This window comes from Leptinotarsa decemlineata, unplaced genomic scaffold (assembly GCF_025532065.1).
Source record: "Leptinotarsa decemlineata unplaced genomic scaffold, Ldec_3_MD MMD2_tig00000035_RagTag_RagTag, whole genome shotgun sequence".
Taxonomy (NCBI): domain Eukaryota; kingdom Metazoa; phylum Arthropoda; class Insecta; order Coleoptera; family Chrysomelidae; genus Leptinotarsa; species Leptinotarsa decemlineata.
In genome coordinates, this window is record NW_027412540.1 from 2,734,513 (window position 1) to 2,754,729 (window position 20,217).

At 35.0% G+C, this 20,217-nt stretch overlaps 1 long non-coding RNA gene across 1 annotated transcript; it reads left to right on the forward strand.

Annotated features, from left to right (window-relative positions):
* Positions 1-7,665: 7,665 nt before the first annotated feature.
* On the forward strand, positions 7,666-14,152 carry LOC141480956 (uncharacterized). The gene is made up of 3 exons (XR_012464661.1): positions 7,666-7,920; positions 8,240-8,391; positions 13,999-14,152. It is a non-coding gene; the product is annotated as an uncharacterized lncRNA (long non-coding RNA).
* Positions 14,153-20,217: the final 6,065 nt, after the last annotated feature.

Consider the following 20,217-nt stretch of genomic DNA (forward strand, 5'->3'; position numbering starts at 1 on the left):
TCATATTTACGAGTCAGAGTTATTCAAGCCTCCGCAATTTTATCGTCGAATGCTTGACGTGCATCGCGAGCAACATTACCTATTGTGGATTGTATTGCAGCTTGTAGGGCTAGAAGTATGACCTTCTTTGTTCCATTAATTTCTTCCTCAAGATATAATACAGTTACACAATCACTCTTGTCAATTAGTTCGCTTGTATTTTTCAATATTTTCTTTACATGTCATAATGACCATCTATTGATAATTTATTGATAATTTATTCATTACCGGGAGGACTTCGAATGACATTACCACCCCATTTTCTTTTTCTACCAAATGTACCTATTGTTTTAGACATTGTGCACCCACGATGATTCTTTCCAAACTGATATTTCTTCCATTTACATTATGCTATATACTTTGCAGTAATTGGTTAGGAAAATAGAAATAAAAAATAAATTTTTTATCGTTTTTATATTCGTCAAAGTAATTTGGTAAAAGTAATACATATACATACACAATACATTATTATCATATTACAGTTTGCTACACATTATTATTCATTTATAAATACCTACATGAACATCAATATTGAATTTTCCGGTTTTAACGATATTAAATGGTATTTCTGTCATTGAACTCGGCAGACAGTAAATCAATTAGTTGATCCAGTGGACTCTCCTGAGGATGTGATTGTTGAATGTTATTTATCCAACGAATGTTATCATTCGTATCGTTTTGATAAAATTCAATATCATTATGACCCCAAGGAAGAGTGTTGGTAGTATTCGGAATGATAAATCCTTTATCGTCGTAGTATGATAATGCAACTTTATTCTTCAATTCAGTATACATATCATGCAACAAGCTTCTAAATGAATTCATCTTTCTGAATATCATACCACCATGTTCGACGATTTTTTGGTAATTTTCGCATGTCAATTAATTCTTTATAGCCGATCGTTTCATCCCTTCAGCTTTCTTAAACTCACTATCAACAGATTTCACATAATATGCTTTTGCACCTGGAAGCACAAAAGCTCATGATTGTATCATTCGGAAATTCGTCTTTGAAGTTATCCAAGACTGAACTTGTCACTGGAATATTGAATTGGTTAACTATACTGTAATTGGATGTATCAAACCTACTTATGTTAGTTTTCCTGAATTCATAAAAAATTTCTGTATTTACTTTAAGAATGGGAGAGTCGGTATCTGTGTAAGGTAAAGAGACATTTTCACCAAAGTGTTGTTTGATGCATCCATTGAAAAAGTCATACAAAACTGTTTTAGATAATTCTAATATAGAAAATCCCAAATGTAATGGTTTATCGTAATGGACTTTAACTTTATCCAATTGAATGACAACGAAATTATCTGTGAAAATTGAACAATTTTTGGAATTTGGTTTGGATATGAGAGTGCTACCCAATGTGTAACGAGTCTAACATCAATTCGGTTATCTCCATTGTCTTTCCATATACCGTATTATTCATTAGTTTATAGAAATCTATTACAGATTTGTTGTTAGACCTATTACGCATTTCTGTATTGAGATCTATACAGGGTGTAACTGAATAAAAGTGTGAAATATTTAAAGAGATGATTCCTCATCGAAAAAAAGGAAGGATCTTTCTTATAAAGAAACTTCATTGGAGAATCCCTTGTCAAGATACAGGCCCTCAAAGGGGGTACATAAAATTTGTATAACAATTTTTTTCACAAGCACTAAAAAGTTACAATATTGAAATTAACCTGACGTTTTGTACTACCAAAAAGAGACTTAGCCAGTAATTTATTTGGTTCACCCCATGGTTGTAAGGGGTGGAAAACACAACTTCTAAAATTTATTTCCAATGTAACTTTTTGTTTTTATCATTTAAAAATTTATTTACGATAGCCTGTTTCATTCTAAACAAAAAATGTGTCTTGGGTTTTTTGCCCAAAATAAACCAGTTCGCAGACCTTCATACATTACGCATGCGTCTAGACGTCGGCGTATTGAGCCACGTATTCGCTCAAATATTCCTGGAGTCTCTCTGATTACCCTGCACACATCGATGATGCGGTTTCTTAAGTCCTCTACATCGCGAACAGGAGTACGATAAACCAAATGCTGTAAATGGCTCCAAATAGAGAAATCGAGAGGATTGAGATCCCGGGATCGAGCGGGTCAGTTCTGTGGTCCTCCTCGACCTATCCAATGATTTGCATATGTTTCAGTTAAATGCTGACGTGTTAAAATGGGCGGGAGCCCCATCATGCATAAAAACATATCCCTTCTGACGCCCAAAGGAATTTCCTCCAGCAGTACTGGATGCACTTTTCTTAAAAATTGAACGTATGCCTCACCATTCAATCGAGGAGGTAGAAAATGAGGCCCAATTAAATCATCCCCAATAACTCCGAGCCACACGTTAAGAGAAAACTGTTCTTGATGGTTAGTTTCGACAATAGCCCATATGTGGTAATTATGAAAATTAATAATCTTGTCCCGAGAAAAACTACATTCGTCTGTGAATTCTATCGTCTTCAGAAAGTCACAATTTCTTCTAATTATTTCCAGCATCCAATTGCAAAATTCAAGACGGTTCGGAAAGTCTCGCGGTAACAGTGCCTTTACTCGTTGCAGATGGTAAGGGTATAAGAGTTGTTCCTTTAAAATTCGAAATACCGTCATATGATTAACATTTAGCTGGAAAGCAATCTTTCTAGTACTGGTAGTAGGTTGTTCTTCAATCAAATTAAGTACTGCTTCCTCAAGCTGTGGTGTTCGTACTTCTCGATGGCGACCACAATCCTGCGTTCTTTTGTCGAATGAACCATATTCTCGTAATCATTGATGAAGTCGAGCAAATATGCTATGTGAAGGATGCTGCCGTTGAGGATACATTTCAGCATATCTTCTAGAAGCTTCTAACCCATTTCCCTGCGACAGACCGTAAACGTAAAGCATATCATCCATTTCCTCATTTGTGTATTCCATTTTAATAACAAGTGAATTATTGAAGTAACAAATTAAGAACAGAACAACAACACACAATTAGTAATAATTCAATTTCGAAAACTTACAAACTGACAGCATCATACCAATTTAATTGTCACTATCACTAATAGCGATACTAGATAGTTTCGTATTTCCGCATTTATGACGATGTATCTCTCTAGTTTGTTGCGAACTGGTTTATTTTGGGCAAAAAACCCAAGAGACATTTTTTGTTAAGAATGAAACAGGCTATCGTAAATAAATTTTTAAATGGTAAACAAATAATAAGACAAAAAGTTACATGAATTTTAGGGGTTTGTTTTCCACCCCTTACAACCATGGGGTAAACCAAATAAAATTCTGGCTAAGTGTCTTTTTGGTAGTACAAAACGTCAGGTTCATTTCAATATTGTAACTTTTTTAGTGCTAGTGAAAAAATTGTTATACAAATTTTATGTACCCCCTTTAGGGGGCTTAGGGGCTGTATCTCAAGACAGGATGCTCCAATGAAATTTCTTTAAATAAAAGATACCATTTTTTTTAGATGAGGAATCACCTCCTCAAATGTTTTACACTTATCTAGTTATACCCTGTATAGGGTTTCATCCAACATGATTGTTTGAATTTCAGTACTCTATGTGTATTCATCACAACTTAGAATCAATACTGGAAATTTGATTAATATAAATTTTTTTCCTAAGTTTCAACACAAAAGGAAATAAATTTTTGATATAATTTCCCAGTTCAACCGATCCCAGAATATTGTGTTTGGTCACCCACTACAAAATACATTTCTCAGAACTGTTGAACAATAAAACTCAAAAAAAATGTATAACTTGCTTCTACACAAATAGTTTCGAGTGAAGCATTTTTCATCGGATATGCCGATATTTTGTCATACCATGAGATTTTTTTATTTTTCAACTTCTGTCCAATTTTGTACTGGTACACAAATCAGAGATTTTTCGTTTTGAAATATGTTACATATATTCGTAAATGTCTCTAATGAACAATTCATAAGTGAAATGAGGTTTGTCTATCCAACATATAAAGTACAACTAATGATACATAAGTTTCAATGAGCAATCTGTATTCTATTTTTCATTAGACACTTCTTATTTGTGAAACATTATTTTGGATGTTTATTTTGCAAAACAACTGTTTCTCTCAATAATTCTACTAAAATGCTTGCAAAATCTGCAGTCACCGACCTTAACATCCAGAATTCCAAATTTCCTAGTCGGAGCATTTCTCAAATTTTGCACATCTAATTCAACTTATTAGTTGGGAACTCAACGTTTTCAAATATAAAATATCTATTGTGTTACAACAAAATGAGTAAAACAACACATTGGATACAACATCTTCGACTTTTATGGATTTTGTGCATTCAAATTATTTATTTTCCACTATGTCACTATGTCAGCCTCCATACTAACAAAATATGACAATCACACTTTGAAATTGAAGTTATAACCTATATTACACCCTGTAGCACCTTTGAGGATCCTTCACTGGAAATCTATAGAACCTGAAAGATTTTTCAGTCCTGACGGTTTGACCACTTTTATAAAATTGACACTTATTTCCAGCCATCTGAAAAATGACAAATATTGCAAATTTCAATCGAAAAAATCATTTAACTCTTTTAATAATGTTTCCGGATTTAAAAAAAAACTAAGTTTGACTTCCATTGAAACTGGTAGACTACTTACCTACTATTTATAAATGTATCCAAAATTCAAAGAAGTTTAGTCTCCAAAAAAAAGATACTACCCAAACGAAATGTTGATAGCAAATGCCACTATTTCATCATGTCTAATTATAATTCAACACAAAGCACATTATCTAGTTGTTAATGCAGTCTTCGGTACATCCCAATAATCTACCTGATATACAAGAAAAATATGAACAATGAACCAAAACCATAAATATCAAGAACTCGTAAATAATGGGGCGGAATGCGGATCTGTTTGCGTTGCTGAAGGTCAAAATTTTCAAGGCCAGCAATTTTCGACCCTATTGATGACGGGGTAGATGAACAACACCGATACGAGCTCAAAATCCCATGTATTTTTTTATGGAGCTAAACTTTTTGCAATTTTTTGTTTAAACAGGAGTGGGGGAAACGTGTGACGTCATCGACGCAGGATGGAATGAGTATCGGAGAGCGTGGATCTCCGCCCCTTGGCCTCCTTAGTACTCCGCGTCATAAATCAGCCCCCTTAGTACTCTGCCCATCGGCCCCCTTGAGACTCCGCCCATCAGGTCCCTTGTCACGTAATCCTAATTAAAAAAAGTTTATAGTTATGAGAATCGAACCTGGATCGTCCGCGTGGTAGACATTGTCCTTAACCTCTACACCAACGTAACATATTGAAAGTAACTGCGAATGTTGGGTATTTATAGTGTGAGTTTTGTTGGGACCGAAATTAACTCATTTTATATACTCGACCGCATTTTTTTGATTTCCGTAGAATGTTAGGGAAGTTGTTGAAGATAGGAAAATATACCTTGATTTGGGAAAGAATTATTATTTCATATAAAGGAGTGTATGTATGTGTAAGAGTGAGAGACGCGTGTGACGTAATCGAGGCAAAGAGAGATGGAGATGGTATTGAGGTTTTACATTTCTGGCGCAAGCAGGTGTTGCCGGTTATAGAATAAATCATTATTTATGTAGTAATGTAGCGTTGCCGGTTTTAAAATTAAGCGTGAACGACTCGATAAAAATTGTATGATAATGACTAGGAGGGCTCTTACGTTTCAAGTGCGTTCCAACATGTCAGAAAGACACCAAATCATATCTTTGTTAACCAAGTTAGCATCATCAGGAGAAATAGGACACCCAAAAGTGTCGAGGGTTTACGCTTTGTGGACTCAACGTGAGGGCAATGGGGGAGCGAAGTATTCGACAATGACATTTCAAAATACGTCGTTTTGCATAAGTTTCGACCGTTTTGCGTCCGTTTATTCGTTATCGTTTCGTCGTCATTGACGTAGACGTTTTCGTGTTCGAATGATTGTACACCATCAGTCAGTTACATTCGATATGAGATTGGAAGGAAAACGATGTTCCGTACTCCGTTGGTGAACAAAAATTAGTAATATAATGGCATTCAGAGAATACGGACGTAAAGTAGAGGAATTTGAGAGACGTGTCCAACAAATAAGTAATGATATTCAATTATATGAGGAAGGCTAGTGATTATAGATGTAAACAATTGAAATCGATTCGTTCGACATCAGTCAATGAGGGTCAGTTAGCAGTATTTGCGCAGTCGCAATTCCAAAGAATACACCATTCAATTGTGAATTTAAATTGATATTTCAAGATTTTTGTCATTTAGATACAAAAAACTGTTGAATTTGTTCCAGAACACGCAACAAGACTAGAGAAAAAAAAGTCACAAATGGAATTGGACGTTTATAAAGTTATCATGAAATCTACGATGTCAGCATGTATTTTGATTAGAGTTGTACAACAACTATGAAATTTAATTAAAAGAAAATGGATATTTTGATTGAAACAGTGAATTTTTCGTTTCATTTCAAGTTGGTAAAAATATATACTATATGTATGCAGAATTATCACTATCGCTTATCGATAAAGCCAGACACGTGGCTTCCTAACAATTTGGTATTCAGTTGAGGTGAGCTAGACAGCAACGGTTCACATATTCATTGAGACCTTCTATATTCATACCCAAGGTGACATGAATCAATGTCAATGCTGAATAGGCATCCGCCAATACGCCTCAAAACGACTAAACAAAGGCTCTTTGTTTGATTGCATAATATGTCATCACCTATTTTTCTATTCACTCCCAAAGTGACATTGATCACAGTCAATGCTGAATCAGCATCCAGAGATATGTAGTTCTCAAAGCGACGAAACAAAGGCTCTCTGTTTGATTTCATAATATGTCATCACCTATTTTCCTATTCTTACCCAAGGTGACATTGATCACTGTCAATGCTGAATCAGCATCCAGAGATATGCAGTTCTCAAAGCGACGGAATTTGTCATCACTTATTTTCCTATAAATACCTCCTGCGAGGCGAAATGATAAGTTAGTTGTATCAGTTGAAGGTGATACCAGTGACAAGTGCAACGATTTCATCTGAAAGTAAGTGTTTTTCATGCTCACTTCATGAATTTTTATTGCAAGATTTTTCATACGTTTTTGACTTTTTCTCAAATGAATTTATTCAAATTTGATTTAATTCAAAGGTGGTGAGAGCTGTTGTTGAATTATCATTGAATTTCCAAAATTTTTCTCAGATTAATTTACTTGAGTGTTTTTTATACATACTTTTTGAGGGTTATCGTTTTTTTTTTGATTATTTTGTAATACAAAACGATTTAGAGGTAATTACGTATTCCACAAGCCAACCCTGGTCTACTATTTTTATCCTACATACATCAGAAGATAAGAAATTTCAATTGCTGATATTTCTCAATCTTTAATAAAGAATCAAAAATAAGAACTCGCAATTGCTGACATCCATTTTTCTCGAATACTATCTACTATTATAAATTTCACTAGAGAATCATCCAAGCTGAATAAGAGTTTTTCTCGTATTTTATCTATTTGCCTTTGACAATGCTATAGCTTTTCTATATAAACATTTATGATGTTATAAACAGAAGCTCATTTTGCGACCAGCTTTCTAGTTGAATAAAACGCATAATAAGGAACGAATAACTTTTATTCATGTTGTGGTTTGTTGAGAGAGTGTTCATATAATTTGAAACATTAACTTTTTTATTTTTGGTTTCTCACAGGTGGATTTTCAAAAATTCAAGTACGGTCGTGAAGAGAAAACCAATTAACGACAACAACAATTTTTTACCACACCGAGTGATGAGGAGTATCCCCCCCATTAGGAAGAATTTTTCATCAGAAAAATACGCTGTCGTGTTGTTCCATTTGAAATTGTACGAAATTGAGGTTAGTACTGCTTCCCCATTTCTTCTCTGTTCGATATATATATAGAATGTATGCTTGAATACGATACTTTTTGTTCGACTCAAAAATTTTTTCATTCATAGACATAATCCGTATAAAGAAGTGTTTTCAATGCTTTTCATGTGTTTAGTACTGGCAGAATATGTGTTTTAAATTCCTTGTTTTGAATGACAGTTGATTTTTTTAATTATAATTGTAGCTCGCCCATTCTTCACAATCGCTCCATTAAAGACATTACCCCCACTCTTAAATTTTATTTTTCTTTGGTGTATATTTGCATTGAAAATCAAATTTATTTCAGAACACTACATCAACGTGTGCAGTATCAGTTCAGTCATCTCAACAACTACATCCAAATCCGTCTTAGCAACCTTTCCAGAACGAGTTTCAAATCACAGCAGCTTCCAAAACCGACTCATCACACCAAGAATTTCATTTGTGAACAAAATATCGGTGAGTCATGTCGATAAATAAAATCCGAATGGTTGATTTTACAAATATCAAGTCGATAACTGATGAATACATTTTATACATCAAAGATGATTATTCGAATCATATTGCCAAACAAGTTATACAATTTATTAATAAACATATAAAGAAATACGTTTTAGCTATGAAAACAATTAAATTTTCGGTTGGGGAAAGAAAGAAAATAATTACACAAATTGGGGAATTGAAACGCTTCAAAGTGATTATCAAAATGTTGAATAATAAACATATAGGCTCGGGTTTGAAACGACGAAGCACCAGGGTAAAGTGGCAAAATGTTAACAATGTTTTCAATAGTAGAGTAACAACGGGGGTAATCATCAATTTGACTCATCCTAAAAAGTTTCTAGACGATGCTTTTTCATTATTCAAAAGTGAGATTCACAAAATTTTAAAACAAATGTCATGCCTCAAAGTTAATTTTACATTATCAGAGGATTTTATTAAAAAGTCGAATGATGGGGAAATTGTTGATCGTAAATATTTCAGTACGCCAAATAAAGTATCGATTCAAGTACGGACTTGGCTGCTTGGTACAATGAAAACGCTGTGGATGTTATATTGAATAAATTAGACGAATTTGAAGAACAACAGTCGGTGTGGGCTTTGCGTAAAATTCTTTTGTTGGAAGTAGCAATAAATAAATATGTGATTGGTAACGGTTCTTCTTTCATTCCATTGCCGCAAGAAATCGCAAGGAAGCAGGCATGCATTAATGTACAAAACGATGACTAAATGTGCTTCTTTTGGAGTATTAATAGCGCCTTGTATCGTGTAGCAAAAAATTCTAATAGAGTGTCAAACTATCCACACTATTCTACAGTTCTGAATAATACAGGGCTAAATACTTCAATGAACAATGGAATCAAATTTCCAAGTTTGAAAAACTTAATAATATTTCTGTTAATGTTTACACTTTGGAATTGAATCAAGCAAAGGAAAAATCATTTTTTGTAGTAATACCTGCCAGACTCACGACAACAAAACGAGACAGACCCAAGAGTGTTAAACTATCCACACTATTCTACAGTTCTGAATAATACAGGGCTAAATACTTCAATGGACAATGGAATCAAATTTCCAAGTTTGAAAAACTTAATAATATTTCTGTTAATGTTTACACTTTGGAATTGAATCAAGCAAAGGAAAAATCATTTTTTGTAGTAATACCTGCCAGACTCACGACAACAAAACGAGACAGACATGTTAATTTGTTATTAATTCAAGACAAATATTTTCCAAAATTGAATGATTATGAGGCTCCACCAATTAATGATGATGACGAGACTGAAATAAAATTCTATTATTGTTGGATCAAAGACATGTCTCGTAGACAATTGAACAGAGATGGAAAAAATCTTTTGTGATAGATGCCTCAATTATTTTTATAAGTCAGCAAAAATTAAATGATCATACTGTTTTGTGCGAAAAAGTGAGTGATTGTAAAATTTCCTTTCCTACATACGATTATGTGGAATTTTGAAATTATGTTTATAAACAAAAAGGCCCGTTTATAAATTTTGCTGATTTTGAGTCACTGTTGGAAAAATGTAACATAATCATATTTAACAAAACTACAAAATAACTAATCAATACAGTTTATTAACCGTGACACGTGTTTCGCTATACAATAGCTTCTTCAAGCATAAACTGAGAGTTACTTCTAAATTACACCATTATATACTATAACCTAGTACCTATTCGTCTACCTGAATAATGAATCTACCTGAAAAGGTCAGGTATACCTGAAAGTATACCTGTAAATATACCTAACTATTTTTACCTGCGAATGAATAGATTCAATTCAGTTTGATCGTTCATAAGATACTGAGAGTTTTTGAATTTGTTTATTTCCATACTCTCCAACAGGTTAAGTTTCAAACCTTTCTTCTGAAAATGGGGGGGGGGGTTTGTATTCATAGTTGAACTCATGTCCCTCTGAGATTGAATGACTGGCATATGTGGAATTCATTTTTTCATTCTGAAAACTATATTTGTGTTCCTTTGAACGTTCTTCCAGTTTGACCTATATAAAACATCGAACATGACCCACACGATAATTTATACACTCCTGATTTTTCTGAAACTAAACTTTTATCTTTGTTATTTTTAAAGTTGTTGTTGGTTTTGAAAGCAGTATTGACACCTTTGCTGTGCAGAAAATCTGAAATATTTGTAGTGGGTTGGCCTAAGTGGGTTAAGGTTCTATAACTTATATCCTCTTCTCTTCGAATTGGGTGAACTTCTTTCAAAGCTTGACTATATAACTTTTTTGATAATGAAGAATGTATCAGACCGCTATCGTAATCCTTGTTGACGGCTATTTGCTTTATTATATTCAATTCTTCATTGAAATTCGCTTCTGACTGTTATATATTATAATCATGTAAGGTAAGCTGAAAAGTACCAAACCTTCAGTATTTAGAAAACATTAGAATACGGGTTTGGAGAACTGTCGGTTTACTGTCAAATAGGAATGAAGTTGTAATGTCAGATAATTCTTTGTAATAAAGTTTGATCTAAAAGTATTTGGTCTGTATCCGAAAATACATAACACTGACAAGGGTACATTTGTCAGTCTGTGGATCATACTGTTGAAAGCTGCTACCTTATGCTGATATGGGTGAGTGGACGAATTATGAATGATAATATCTGTATGTGCCGGTTTACGATAAATTGAAAAATCATGTTTGTTGTTAACTTTTGTTATTGTCAAGTCTAAAAATGTATAGATTCATCCTGTTCCATCTCCATTGTGAATGTGATCGAAGAGTGGAGAGAACTGATGAACTTCAAAAAGTTTGTTAACTGTCTGTTCATTCCCGTGAAACATACCAGGATATCATCCACATATCTATACCAATACACGACACTTCCTACCAGTGGGTCACTGTGTATTCTTCTCTCCAAATGGTCCATGAAAATCTCTGCCAGAATAGGACTAAGTGGGTTTCCCATTATGAGACCTTTGCAGGATGAGTAAAACGTTTCATTGAATTGGAAGTAATTCTGTGACAAACACACCGTGAGCAAGTCTAATATTTCATTTTTCACTACCGGATTGATAGAGTTTTTGTCCAAAAGATTCTCCACCAAAGTAATCGTTCCATTCGGAGGGATACTAGGAAACAGATTCTTTACATCAAATGAAATCAATTTGGCATTATACGGGAGTGTGATATCTTGAATTTCATTGATCAAATGGTATGAATTCCTCAAACTGAATTTTGATTTGAAATTGGTATGGTTTTGAATGATTGCAATGAGTTTTTCGGATATTTTAACTGACGGAGCTGTGATGAAAGAAACTACCGGTCTTATGGGGTAGTTATCTTTGTGTAATTTAATCAACGAATACAATTTAGGTGGTTGTGGGTTCATGACTAACGATCGGAATTTTTCCTTTTCATCCATGACACAATGAATATTTTTCAGAGTTTCCTTGACTTGTTTCTGATATAAATGGGTGGGATCGTTTCTGAGACTATCGTACATACCAAAAATACCAAAAACATATACCTTTCAGTGCAGGCTACTACTTCAAGTGTTCCTATGACGACAGTCTTTCTCATTTCAAAAGCTATCGAGGTGAAGACTGTATGAAATGGTTTGCCGATGAGTTGTCTGATATTTCAAAATTTGTTGAATCAAAAATAAAGAAGCACACCAAGCCCCCTGTAATGTCAACTTTCGAAAATTATTCGTGGTACCCATTACTTTTCATAATCTTTTAGGATACGACAGTCACTTCATTATAAGAGATATCGCAAAAAAGGCTGTGTGAGAATACTTCCCTCAAATAAAGAAAATACATTTCCTTCACACAGAAGGATGCTGAAACTAAAATTAAAATACCATTCATAGATTCTTTTCGATTCATGGGAACATCGTTGGATGAATTGGTGTCCACATTGGATCAAAATGATTCGGAAATTAAAAAAAAAGTATTCATTTAGATGATGAGAAATTCGCTCTTCTAACCAGGAAGGGGGTATTTCCATATGATTATGTAGATAGCATGGAAACATTGAACATCACCGAGTCACCATCACGAGAATAATTCTATAATAAATTAAATGATTGCATACATAATAGAAGAGAAATATGCTCACGCACAAAATGTTTGGGAATCATTCGAAATTACAAACTTGGGATCGTATACGGACCTATATTTGAAAACAGATATTTTATTACTGGCAGACGTTTTTGAAAATTTTCGTCAAAAAAGCATGGCAACTTATGGGTTGGACCCCGCATGGTATTATACTATGCCTGGGTACACGTGGGATACCATGTTGAAGTATACGAAATGTAAATTACAAATTTTAAAAGACATTGACATGATTATGTTTGTAGAAAAGGGGATAAGGGGCGGAATATCGGTTTGTTCAAATAGATATTCTGAAGCAAATAATGAATATATGGAAGCATACAATCCCGAAAAACCTTCAAAATATTTTTTATATTTAGACGTTGATAATTTATATGGGTGGGCAATGTCAGAATGTTTACCTTACGACGGTATTCAGTGGGTTTAAAATTTTGATGAAGTAACTGAAATTCCTGACAATGCTTCAGAAGGCTACATATTGGAAGTTGATTTGGAATACCCTGAGAGATTACATGATTCACATAAAGATTTTCCGTTTCTGCATTATCTCAACTTGAAACAAGCATTGTAAAACGGTTTGATTCTAACCAAAATTCATCGGGTTGTGAAATTCAAACAATCTGCATGGCTGCGTCCCTACATTGAGTTGAATACCCGTCTAAGGGCTGCAGCCACCAGTTCTTTTGGCAAACATCTACATAAACTAATAGTAAATGCTATTTTTGGGAAAACAATACAAAACATTCGGTTACACTGGGTGGTCAAACTTGTGAATTCCTGGAACGGTCGTTATGGCGCCAAAAATGTAATTGCGAGCCCCCGATTTCAGAGTCGAACCGTTTTCGATACAGACTTGGTGGCTATTGAATTGAGAAAGACTGAACTTGTTTTCAATTAACCTATGTACATCGGAATGGCAATATTAGATATTTCAAAAACATGCATGTTTGATTTCCAATACGATTTCATGGTGCCCACTCTAGTTATAGAAAATTGCAAGTTAATGTATACAGATAGCTTCATCTACGAAATAACGTGTGAAGATGTCTATTCAGAACTCATCAAAAAGAACCTATCAAAATTTGATACTTCCGATTATTCGCCCGATAATAAGTTTCAAATTCCACTTGTGCACCTACAAAGTGCAGGGTGGAAAAATTATCAAAAAATCAAAGGGAATTCGATATAATGTACTCAAAAATAAAATTGATTTCAAAGATTATATCGATTGTCCCAGAAATTTTAAAGAAAAAATATGTGGGCAGTTTACTATTCGATCATACGCTCACAACGTTTTCAGTATCAAGCAGGTGAAAATAGGCTTGTGTCCACACGACGATAAACGAAAATTAATCCCCAAATCATCCGTCACTTCACCTTGGGAACACTATAGCTTGAAATAAGGTTATCATTTGGATTTTATTTCTATTGATGTGATTCATTGAAAAATTTTGTTCTAGTTTGAATATAACTGATATTCAGCAGTAGGAGTCCACCAACTTTGCAAGAATTGACTGCAAACAGAAATATGTTTGAGTATTTCAGTTTTTGTATACTATTTATTATTGCACATGTACTCGTTGATATAATTTGAATGAAATATGTTGAAATTTTGTATACTTATTTATTGTTGTACACACACGTTGATATAATTTGAATGAAATATATATATATTGAAATTTGGGTATTTTATTACATCGAACAACTTTTTAAAGTTGTATAAGTCACCTTATACATTAAATGAAACGAATGTTACAACATTTTCTCATTTATTACATAAATCATACACTATTTTTTGTTTATAATAAAATAAATATTCACGTAAAGCATTAGCATACAGACTATCTAAACCTGAGGCTTGACAAAAACCTTATGATTTCTTCCGAATATAAATTAGTTTCATTTCCACGTAAGCATGATTGTATTACATTGAAAACACCTCGATAATAATCACAAAAGTTCAAAGCATCCAGCATAGCGATACGGTCAGAGAGCACACCAAGGTGAGTATTCAGGGTCTCGTTTACATCTCGTTAAAACAGCTCCATGTTCGTGACATCAGGATTTGCAGTTTTTTGTAATTCTTCCCCATAGAAAGCACCCCTAACTTATCGATAACCATTTTGAAAATGATAATATATTGGCGAACGTGGTGTATCTTATAGAATTATTTTTGCCTCTTTGAGTTCATTCAAAATGGCAATGATTTCATTGTTGTGTGAAGTATTTCCTGCATCTCGAGAGGCTAGCAATAATTTGAGACGTTCGCATAGCTCGTTGGGATCGTCCCAATAAATGTATTCAATCGGTTTCGTATTGAATGTAGAGGTAACGTTTTGGGTAGACATGTCATCGAAGTAGTAGTAGTAAGAGGTGTTTTAGGTTGAAAAAACCCAGTACCAGTTTTACGAAGATTTCCTACTGTAGAAAACAACGGTTTTATTATGTTGGTGTACTTGTATCTCTGTGTGCCTTTTAGATGCCCAGTCGAATTCTTGTGAGCGATCGATAAATCCAGAATCTTTTTGTATACATTCAAATCCTCAGCATTATAATTTTCAGGCATGTCGAGAAATAACAGTTCATATATACCGGATGTTCCTTTCCAGTGATACCCTGCCAATTTTATATATCCGCTACGCTTGTCAAAATCGATTCCTTTTTGGCCTAGGAACCATTTTGAAGATACCTCATCATATATGGGACCGTATACTTTGTCAATTTCCTTGTCATTTCCCCAATGTCTTTTAATGTACGGTTGAGACATTATCGGATATTGATCGATATATTCTTCTAAAACTTGTTCATTTATGCCTGACGCAACGTTGTCGTCTTGTTCGTCTTCTGCATACCCACTAAAAGACGTTTTCATCATCATTATCCTCATCTGTACCAGCAACATGTACGAGGGAATGAAATGGAGTTGTTTCAGGCTCTTCCACTGTCTCTTGTTTGACTTCGGTTTTCGCCTCAGTTTTCAATAGCTGATTGTGTTGTTGTTTTATTTGCTATTTTCCTCAATGAAATAGACAGAGATTTGAAAAATCTTGGCAATGACTCATCTTCTTCGGATTTATCCAATTTCAGAGCCAAATATTTTTTTCGAATGATGCGTGCAATTTCGTTGATTTTATTCTTTCGAATAACATCAACTTCTTTGCTCAACGGTTTCATGATGGTGAATGATACTACATCACACACTGTGTATACTTATGAATTTGTCGAATCCTTGACGATAACGTCCACCATTCTTATCGAAATATTTCATTATTACTACGGTTCCATATCGATTTTGCCAACATTCGGCACACATTCTCTTGAATTCATCGAAAGACATGACGGGAGAGACGTGTTCATCAAAGACATGTTTCAAATTCATTTCATCCTGTTTGAAAAGTACAATCATATTGCAATACTCTCGTATCAATTGTTTGGGGATTTTTGAATATTTCTGACAAAGATAGGCGGCGTCAATGTTCTCATGCCTACATATAGAATAATATTCGCGAATTTTCGGTTGCCATGGCATGCGACATCATCGAAAATGAATATGGAATTTGATTTGGCTTCGTGAGGGCTTATGATATCCTCATTTTCCCTGAACGGATAATATCCCAACCCCTTGACTTTACTGAAAATTTCTTGAACCACTTTATATTTAGGTTGATACAATGATTTTGAATATACGTAGATATTTTCAAATTTGGCGCCATTCGGGTGGAATAGCAATGTTAAGATAGCGTTTGTCTTTCCACAATCATTCGGCCCACAAATTATTGCACGAAACGAATTGGGCAATAATATACCGTGCTTCCCAACGACACTACTATTGTTGGCTTCATTCAAAAAGTCTAAATTTTCAAAAGGTAATGTCTTGTCATGTTGAACGACTTTCATGATGTGATGTTGGACAATGAGTGCGCTACGGTTATAAATAAAAATATCACAGTCATCATTGTCAATGTTGACTTACTCCGGTGCAGGTGTCGTCAATTCGCTTATCAATAAGCTCCCTTTCGAATTACATCTACCTGGTTATCAGTTTTGCGGACCTTTCGACGTAATATGCTTCAAAAAATTACTAAATATTGGAAGCCACATCTTACCAATATTACGAAATCTAGTGCTTCGGCTTTGCGAGCTGCTAAAATTGCATTGAGTCAAGCTAGAGGACGTAAAAACATACGGATACCTAGGATAATCCCATTCGAAGCAAAATTTTGAGAAATCCTACCACTTATACCTATATTCGCTGCCCTTTCAGCTTTGGGTTCGTTGGCAGGTGGAGAAGGCGCTATCGCAAAAATCGTAATAGATGTTGAATATTCCAAAAAGAAACTTGAAGAAGATCAACGTCACAATAAAGCTATGGAACATTTAGGTTCCGGTTTGTACCTACGCAAAACACCTCGATGATTTAGTCTGTTCCTAAAAAAAGAACAGCAAAGCAAAGGGCGAGGTCTTTACTTGAAAGAGCAAAAAAAACTCCTACTGAAGCTTCCCCATAGAACATTATACGATTCGCAAATTCAAAAATGTGCCCATCAACTGAGAATTCCACATTTTCGTGTAGTCTTTATGCGCGACACGTTGCCAACTCGTGGTCCTCGGCTGCGAGAATGTACTGAACTTGGATTATCGATTGAATGCAGGCACTCATTGGGTAGCTTTCATTAAAAAAGGCAATGCTGTACAATATTATGATAGTGTCGGTAATCTCAAACCTCCAATGGAATTGGTAAGATATTTTGGAGGGGGTATAAAGATTACATATAACAATGATCAGTATCAAAATTTTGACCAGAGTAATTGCGGACATCTGTGTCTACAGTTTCTGCTCCATAATGTCTGCAAAAATGGTTGGAGATAAATCTTTGCGAGATTTAACCGATGCTGAATTGAAAACTTTATCGATCGACTATTTGATTGAGAATGCTGAACCTTGGGAATTATTGGATGTTTGACATAGATTACCAAAGGACTACCAACATCGATTTGCTTTGCAGATTCGTTTCCGATGTTTCATCCATTACCGACATGAGGTACCACCACCTACATCAGCTGCGTCATCGCTACAAAAAGCAATGTATTATGGTCCTGTGGGTTCACAAATAGAATGTTATTATTGTAGGAATGAATGATTTTTACTCAAAATGTCTTTGTTGTTTCGATCATTATTTAAGGAGATGTCATACTGACATTTTATCAGTCATGTCTATGATATTAATGCTAACGAGTCGTTGTTCGACGCTCTCCATCGATTTCAATCCACCTATTCGATTAGATTCGGATCCTGAATATACTTTTACTCAGTTTCCATTCGTACAACAGTATTCCCAACATTGAAGAAGGTACGAAATTCTACTACTATGGTAACGCAGACAAAACTTAACAGAATAGCATCGATATTCCTGTTCGATCTTACGGAATTGGTGACATTGAAGAATTAATAAACAAATACATCACGCCTAAAACGTTCAAGGAAAACCCTGAGGATTTTTTCTATCTCAAACCGAACAATAATACGCTGAAAAGTGAAATATTCTGTCTGAAACACTCGATTGATTTCCGACCTGCAAATAGCTTGGCTCCCATACTGGGGTTTTCATCTACTGTTCTCAAACCAAACGAACATTACGAATCCGATCTACCTGTGGATATCATTAAAGTACGCACCATACACATAGATAGCAACATTACGTTTGGAACCTTCTACAACGACACACCGACTCATACGATATACGACTTTGCTGTTGGTGTTGATCCTGGGTACGCAATTGACGAAACACACAATCACCTCATTTACCTACCTATTGCACATAGAGACGAAATAAACAATATTACGCTGCGAGTGCTCGACCAACATTCTAGGCTCATTGATTACCGAAACGAAGAAATAATGATTCGTTTGGAATCGAAGCGGAAGTATGGTGCTGACTATAAAAATAATTCACCTCCATACTCCAAGTCAGTCTTCACCAAGACTATTGACAACGGAAAATAAATTGTTTCTGGAATCTCTTGGTTATCATGTTGTCCAATCAAGTGTTCAAAATTTTCCGAAAACCGCAAATCGATGAGTCCATACAAAAGGTACAGTGGCGTACCTACTATCCTCATGTGAAGTCTTTTCGCAACAACGATGTTATTGAAATCAACATGAATCGATCTGATGCCTACGATGCTTTGTACGATATTCTGCTGTTCATTAGTGGAAAAGTTGAAAAGACCAAAGGGGACGGTAAGGTGTCATTCGTAAACAATGCTGGCGCTTTCATGTTTCAATCTGCTAGTTATGAGCAGAGTGGTAAGGAATTGAAAGCAGTTCATGAACTTGGAATTGTTAGTACTGTTAGAGGCTTTCTCATCTACACCGACGAAGATATCAAACACTTGGCCACCTCTGGTTGTAATTTTCCCAACAATGCAGGCGTCATAAACACAACTCATCTAACATCAACATGCTCATACCCGTCAAGCATTTTTTTAATATTTTCAACGATTATCAGTGCGTTTCCTACGGTAAACATACCATTCGATTAGTTCGAGCTGGAGATGATAGAAGAGACTCCTGCTGCACTAACGCCAACAACGAAAGTTAAATTAGAAATTGAAAATATCGAACTGAAAGTTAAACGAATCTTTTCGCATGATCAAATTAAATTGCAACTTTTGAAAGCTATCCAAGCAGGCACTCCTATTCTCATACCGTTCAGAAAAAGAGGACTTCATATGCTGTCTGCTCTCACACCTTGTGTGAGAGCAGGCAGCATTTCGTTTCTCGAAATCCCTCGCTATGTGATTGTATGTTTCCAAAAAAATCGTGACTACACTAAAGTCAACAATGATCCAACAAAATTCAATCATTTGAATATCATCAATATAAAGCTCACTCTAAACGGTGAGAATCACCCCAAGGAAAATATGCATTTGAATTTTGCAAAGGGGAATTTTTCGCAAGCTCATTTCAATTACTCACAATTTGGTCTCAGGTAGCAAAAAGACTTATCAACATAATCCTCTTCTCACTTCCACCGTCTTTACGGACAAAGCTCTCTTTGTCATCGATTGTTCCAGAAGGGATGAGAGCATCAAAAGTTCCAGTGTTGATGTAAAACTTGAAATCGAAGCATCCGAGGGATTTCCTCAAAATACTAAAGCCTATTGCATCATTGTGCATGACACTGTCATAGAACACCTCCCACTCAGCGAAATTATTAAAAAATGGAACTGAAAATGTGATTCTGCTTCGGTGTCAATCGAAGAGTCAACATGAGAATAGCTGTTGTAGATATTCAAGGTTTCACCGTCGAGCAAAAATCCCATCTTAAAGAAATAGCCATTAGGATTGGAATTCAGTGTAGTAACTTTTTACTGCTGCCAAACACACCATTTTTCTGTTTGAGTAAAGAAGATCGCCGTACCGCCTGTTACTTGGAGCGAAACATTCAAGGATTGAGGTATTCCTCTGGCTTTGTGGAATATAATCAATTGGATGTCATCCTCATACAAGGTGTCGATGTCATTTATGTGCGGGGACATCAAAAACATGACTTTCTAACCGAAAAATTTCACGAGTTGAATATACCTACACACGTTGTGAATTTGGAGGGCTATGACAATACAACATGGATGGTTCCCACATTCGACAACAACGAAGGAGTCTCACCCTGTATGCA